Genomic DNA, 6,962 nt, shown 5'->3' with positions numbered 1-6,962 from the left:
CCCAGAGGAAGTAGCATGGAAATGACACTGGGTAACCCACAAGCAAAAAAGAAAACAAGGAAAAGACATGATCAAGACCTAACGCTCAAATTGCCCCATTCGCAATATACCATGGTATGGAAGATCGTGGCAACCTTGAGGAGGGAACAAAAAGATTGCTTGAAAAAGATATTTCAAGACCCAAAAGGGAAGATTCCAAATCAAAAGAAAGTGAAAATCCAAAAGAGAGCCATTTTCTAGCAAGATGGGTAGGACAAGGTACTAACGGACCAAGATCAGACATGAGGAAAGCTATATCCTGCAAGGATCTATCAGAGAGTACCTATGCTAATGGATCTGGATGAGAGATGCATCTAGCAAGCTAAACTAAGAAGGATAACACTTTGGTGATAGGAGATCTAGCTAAAGGATGCATTGGAATAGCTAACCAAGATGTGCAATGTGTGCAAGATGCTGATCAAGGATGAACTAACACGAACGCTGGATAGATACAATGGTACTAAGCTAAAGAGGATGTACAAGCTGATGGACCAAGATATGTTACAAATGTACAAGTTTGTTCATGTTTTGATTTTTTGTGAGATGGAAATGTTTTTGAAGGATGGGATGTCTATAATAGTTGATAGGTGGATAGGTAGATGGTTTGCGAAAAGCTTAAGTGAAAATGGGGTTCTTTGTGTGCATGTGATAGGATACAAGCTAGGATACAAGATTATTTACAAGCTGGAATATGGTACAAGCTTTGGACAAGATTCTAATATACAAGGTATGGTACAAGATTTAAAGGTATAATACAAGCTTTAGTACAAGATTTACAAGCTGTACAAAAGGTATTTACAAGCTCCATTAGATTTTGGATATTTGGTTGGAACACCAAGGGAACAAGCAAGTGTTTTATAGGATGGTGGGTGAATGGATGAGGGATAGTATAGTGATAGATAATGGATTAATCTTAGTACACAAGGTGCCTGAATTATGAGGTTTTCACCAAGGTACCTATCCAAGGCGCTTGAATTGTCAAGTTTTCACCATTGGACGCTTATTTCTCTTTACTATTTTTTTTTGTATTTTTCAAAAGCTGGGTATACCAAAGATCTTCAAGCATAGAAATTCTTGAGATGAATGATGTTAGTAGGATCATTCAAGAGTTCCCCTTTTAGTGTAGATAGCTAATAGGCTCTGGAGCCAAAAGATGCAGTGACCACATAAGGACCGAGCCACGTAGGTTCAAACTTTCCTTTCTTTTCTCGATCTGCTTGGACTTTAATGTTTTCTTTGAGGACCATGTCACCTAGTTGAAAGTGTCGTGGGAGCACCTTCTTGTTGAAATTCCTTTTGAGATGAGTTTGATAGACTGTGAGATGATCATAAGCTTGTTGTCACTTCTCATCTAAGAGATCTATCTAGGTGAGCCAAGCTGCTCTGTATTCTTCATCTAATATTTTCCCTCACAAAGATATGCGCAATGAGGGAAGTTCAACCTCTATGGGTAGTACCCCTTCGGCACCATAGACTAAGGAGTATGGAGTTGTTCTTGTGGATGTACAGAAGGAGGTTCGATAGGCCCATAGAGCTGGATTTATTTGTAGGTACCAATAACGACCAAAATCATTGACAACTTTCTTTAGGATTTTGAGGATGGCTTTGTTAGTTGCCTCTACCTGGCCATTACCTTGTGGGAAACATGGGCTAGAAAAGTGGTGATGGATGTGGAGGGAAGTGCATAATTATTCCATGTTGAGATTTTGAAAGTTACCTCCATGGTCAGTGAAGATGGTGGATGGGATGCCGAAGCGGCAAACAATGTGGTACAAGATGAACTTGGAGACCTGAACTCCTGTAGCTAAGACTATTGGGACTACTTCCACCCACTTAGTGAAATAGTCTATAGCTTTTATTATCCATTTATGTCCATCAGATGAGAGAGGTGTGATAGTTCCAACTAGATCAAGGCCCCAACAAGCGGAAGGCCAAGGTGGTGTAATAGGCTATAGATCTTGTGCTAGAGCATGCACAAGATTTGCATGCTGCTGACATGGGAGACACTTTCTGACAAAGTCACAGGATTCTTCTTCAATGGTAGGCCAATAGTAGCCTGCTCTAAGGATTTGTCATGCTAGGACAATACCACTCATGTGGGCACCACAAAGTCCAATGTGTACTTCTTTTAACACCATCGCAGCCTCATTTTCATCTAAACATCGAGAGAGAGTATCGTGATAACCCCAACGATACAGGGTATTGGCTATGATAACATAGTGGGATGATTTTTGGATGAGGTTCTAGAATTGGGTATGTATGAGGTGAGGGGATATGATACCATCGTTAAGGTAAGCATGAATTTTATGGTACCAAGGGGATTGGGGACCAACCAAGATACAAACACGATTTGAATCCTCATTTGCATAGGTGGGTGTGAGGAGCTGCTCGACTAAAAACTCATACTGTGTAGCTGCTTGGGTAATTTCCAAGAGTGAGGCAATAGTAGCCATAGCATTTGTTGCTTTGTTCTGCATTCAAGGTACTTGTGTAAACTAAAGCTTTGTAAAATGCTAAGTTAGGTGATCAACTAGCTTTTTGTAGGGTAATAGCTTTTCATCTTTGGTTTGATATTCATTTAGGACTTGCTTGATGACGAGCTGAGAATCACCAAAGATTTGTAACTCAGTGATATTCCATTCTGCAGCTATCTTTAATCCTGCTACAAGAGCTTCATATTCTGCTATATTTTTGGTGCTAGGGAATTGTAGCTTGAAGGCTTTTGGAATGTAATCTCCTTGAGGTGGAACCAACAATATTCCTACCCCTGATCCATGAGATGTGTATGAGCCATCAAAATAAAGTTTCCATGGGCGCTGTTCTTCAATTAGATAGATATGCTCATCTGGAAATTTTGTGATCACAAGATATGCATCTATTAGAGGTGCATCAGCTAGGTGATCTGTTATAGCTTGCCCTTTGATTGCCTTTCTGTCCACATACTGGATGTTAAATTTGCTAAGGAGCATAACCCATTTGGCTAGCCGACCTATGAGTGCTGTTCTAGAGAGCATATACTTGAGAGGATCAATTTTGGATACTAGTTGGATGGTATGACTTAGCATGTAGTGGCAAAGCTTTTGAGTTGAGAAAACAACTGCCAAACAAGCTTTCTCCATAGGAGTGTAATTGAGTTCATAACCAACTAGGGTTCTGCTGATATAGTAGATAGCTCTTTCCCTGCTATAATCATCGTGTTGTGCTAGAAGTGCCCCTAGAGTAGTAGGTGTTGCTGATATGTATAAGATCAAGGGATGACTAGGAACTGGTGGGACCAAGATAGGGGGATTGGTGAGATACTGCTTGAGTTGATCGAAGCTATGTTGACATAAAGGATCCCACTTGAAGTTCTCATCCTTCTTTAGTAAATGTGAAAATGGTGTACACTTATCTGCAAGCTGGGAGATGAAGCATTGAACAGATTGAAGCTTTCCCTAAAGAGAGTGAAGTTGTCACAATGTCTAGGGAGGAGGCATGTCTAAGATAGCCTTGACCTTCTTGGGGTCGATCTCTATACCTCATTTAGAAACTATGAAGTCTAGAAGCTTGCCAGATGTGACCCCAAAGACACAATTCTTGGGATTTAGCATGAGATGATATTGGGCTAACCTATCAAAGACTTTCTCCAGGTCAGTGAGATGATCCATGAAGGTGTGAGATTTGACTAGGATATCATCCACATAATCTTCCAAAATGCTATGGATAAGATCATGGAAAATGTCTATCATAGCTCTTTGATAGGTAGCCCCAGCATTCTTTAGGCCAAAAGGCATCATGGTGTAGCAAAAGGTTCCCCAAGGGGTGGTGAATGTTGTCTTATGCTGATCTTCTTCTGCAATCTTGATCTGATTATACCTGGAAAATCCATCCATAAGGGACAGAATTTCATGTCCACCTATAAGATCTACAATCATATCTATGTTTGGAAAGGGAAAATCATCCTTTGGACAAGCTTTGTTAAGATCTCTAAAATTAGTGCAAATTCTGATGTCACCGGAAGGCTTAGTGATAGGGACCATGTTGGAGATCCACTCTAAGTAATCAATAGGTCGGATAACCTTAGCAATGAAAATTCTTTCAAATTTAGCTTTGACCAGTAATGCCACCTTGGGGTGCATTTTTCTAAGCTTTTGTCTGATGGACTTGATCTTTGGATCGACTGCAAGATGATGAACTACAAGCTTTGGATCAAGTCCCAGCATGTCCTGATATGACCATGCAAATTGGCCAATATTCTCTCTTAAGACCTCAAAGAGGAGGTCAACTTAGTCTTGTGATAGGGATGCAACAATGTGAACAAATCTAGGGATCTCTAAAGAACCGATGTTGACTTCTCGAGTATCCTCAGTTAGAATAGAAGACACCTCTGGTCGATTATCTTGCAGAGGCAATGCTAAATCCTCATGTTCTACTTGTGACTCTAGATTTTCTTGTTGAGGGGCTTTCTTCACTACTTTAGCTAGTCTTGGATTCACCTTAGTTCTAGTTTTGGGTGCATCGGAACTAGGTTGGGGATTTTCTCCAAAATACCCCTTGGGATCTAGCTTATAGATATAGGCAGAATCTGGCTTTGTCTTCTTATGAGGTGTTTCAGCTTCCATGAATCTTAGAAGTGCTTCCTCTGATGTGAACTCATCAATATGTATGATGCTTGGTTGGCCCCAATCTATGAGTTGTGGATGAGCGAGTGGTAGGTCAATCAGATGGATGGATAGTTCTCGGAGAACAGAGTCTCCTAGGAAGATTTGGTCTGGGATATCGGCATAGGCTCTCTTTTCAACTTCCTTAGGAATGTCTTTGATTTCGACAAGGTCATAGTGGATGTTTGAAAAAGCGTGACCATTCTCATTGGTGCCCCTAGTTGTGGGTACGCCAAAGCCAAGACCTGACTTCGATTCCCACTTGTGTGCATCGATGGGGCACTGCATGCCTCTTTCTTCTAGTCCTAGTCCACATCCTTGATAGTTCCATTTTTTAGTGATGAGCTTATGTTATTGGGGATACTTTTGGCTAAAGTGATCAAGGCGTACTTGATTTCTTGTAGGTGCATCCTTATGTAACCAATTGTTGATATCTGGAGTGAGCTCTCCACGAAGAGGGTTTTTGAGGATACAAAGGTGGTTGGGCCAAACTATTTGGATCGAGGAGGTGGAATCTCCTTAGCTTTCTGATATGTTGGTCATCCATGGGCATGCGGATCAAGTGGGAGTGCGCCGACAAAAAATGCATCTGACAGACTATACTCTCCACAACCTTTGTTATTGATCTTCACGGTAGATAGGGTGGAGGCGAGGATGGTTTTTGGGTCATTAAAAGTGTGGGATGAGCTAGAAATGGCTGTGCCAATATCAATTCTAGGGAAATGATTTTTATATGAGACTTCAACTGCATTGCAGTAAGCAAAGGGTTTTGGATTGGCATGGATGGTCACCTCAGTGCCCTGATGCAGAAATTTGATGCACTGATGGTACGTGGATGGAACGACTTTCATGGCATGAATCCATGGGCAATTGAGGAGGATGTTAAATGGTAGGTTTAGATCAATAACATGGTAAACTATCTCTTGGATGACCGACCCAACCTTGATTGGCAACAAAATAGTTCCTTCTATGGTTCTTTCCAAGTTATCATAAGCTTTGATGGTGATAACCTCACCGATCATATTTGCCTCAGTATACCCAGCTTGTTTTATGAATTTTAGGGTGCAAATATTCAAGGCTAATCCATTATCCATCATTACTCTTTTCATGGAAAAATTAGATACCATGATGGCTATGCGAAGTAGAAGGGTGTGATCAGGCTCGACCACAAGTATGTTGGTGGGTTTGAATGATAGGGCACATGAGGAGGATAGGTGTCTGACGAGATTACAAAAGTCATTAGCGTTGATATCTGAAGGGACATGAGATTCTATGAGAGCACTATCAAGGATGCTTTTGTACACAGGACTAGTGCAGAGAAGGTCTAAAATGGAGATTTGGGCTGGCATGTTCCCAAGGTGTTCCAAGATATTGTACTGGCTTTTTGACGGAGCTGACGGGGCTGGTGAAACTGGTGGGCCTATGATGTTAAATCATGCTCTTCGAGTGGTGATGGCACATTCATTGTCTGGTCCTCGAATATTTATGACATTGACAGAAGGCTCTTTCTCAGATATACAACCTATAAGGCTACCATAGTCTATATAGGATGAAGTGTGGTTATTGTTCTTCCCATGCTGTTGGTTTGGCTGGCAGTTGTTGGTGTTGTTGTTGTTTTGGATAGGTGCTTTTCCAAGATTTTGGTTGTTGTGTGGAGGAAAAGCATTTTGATAAATTTGTAAGCCTGCATTGGGAGAGGTTTGTGCTCCAACTGTGATTTCTTTCCGATCAATGAGGTCCTGCACATAATCTTTCAATTTCATGCATCTGAGGGTGGTGTGACCTTTTACCCTATGAAATTTGTAGTACTCATTATCTTTGTACCATGTAGCTTTGGATTGGCTTGGATCAATTTGCTAGGTAGGAGGAAATTGGATGAGGTTTTTCTTGACTAATTTCTCAAAAATGACATCCAATGGCTCACCAAGGGGTGTATAGTTTCTAGGTGCAGGTTGGAATCTTGGCTTTTGACCTATAGCTACATTGATGGCATTAGCTTGATTGCTAGATCCTTGGAAGTTGGGTCTTGGATTATGGTTTTGATAGCTTTGGTTACTCTGCTATTGGTAGTTGATAGCTTGTTGATTGTTTGGTTGATATGGTGGGTTGGGCTGATTTTGGGAAGGACCAACAATATTCACATGTCTGGTGTCAGTAACCCCATCTGTTGCAACATGCTTGTTTTTGTTCCAATACCTAGACTTGTCATTGGAATGTGATTGATTTTGGTTGGCCTCTTTGTAAATCTTGACCACACCATCTTTAATGAGTCCTTGCTGAAGG

This window comes from Cupressus sempervirens, chromosome 5 (genome assembly GCF_028749045.1).
Source record: "Cupressus sempervirens isolate cs-2001-9-10 chromosome 5, ASM2874904v1, whole genome shotgun sequence".
NCBI classification, from domain to species: domain Eukaryota; kingdom Viridiplantae; phylum Streptophyta; class Pinopsida; order Cupressales; family Cupressaceae; genus Cupressus; species Cupressus sempervirens.
Note: the sequence above shows the minus strand (reverse complement) of the source record.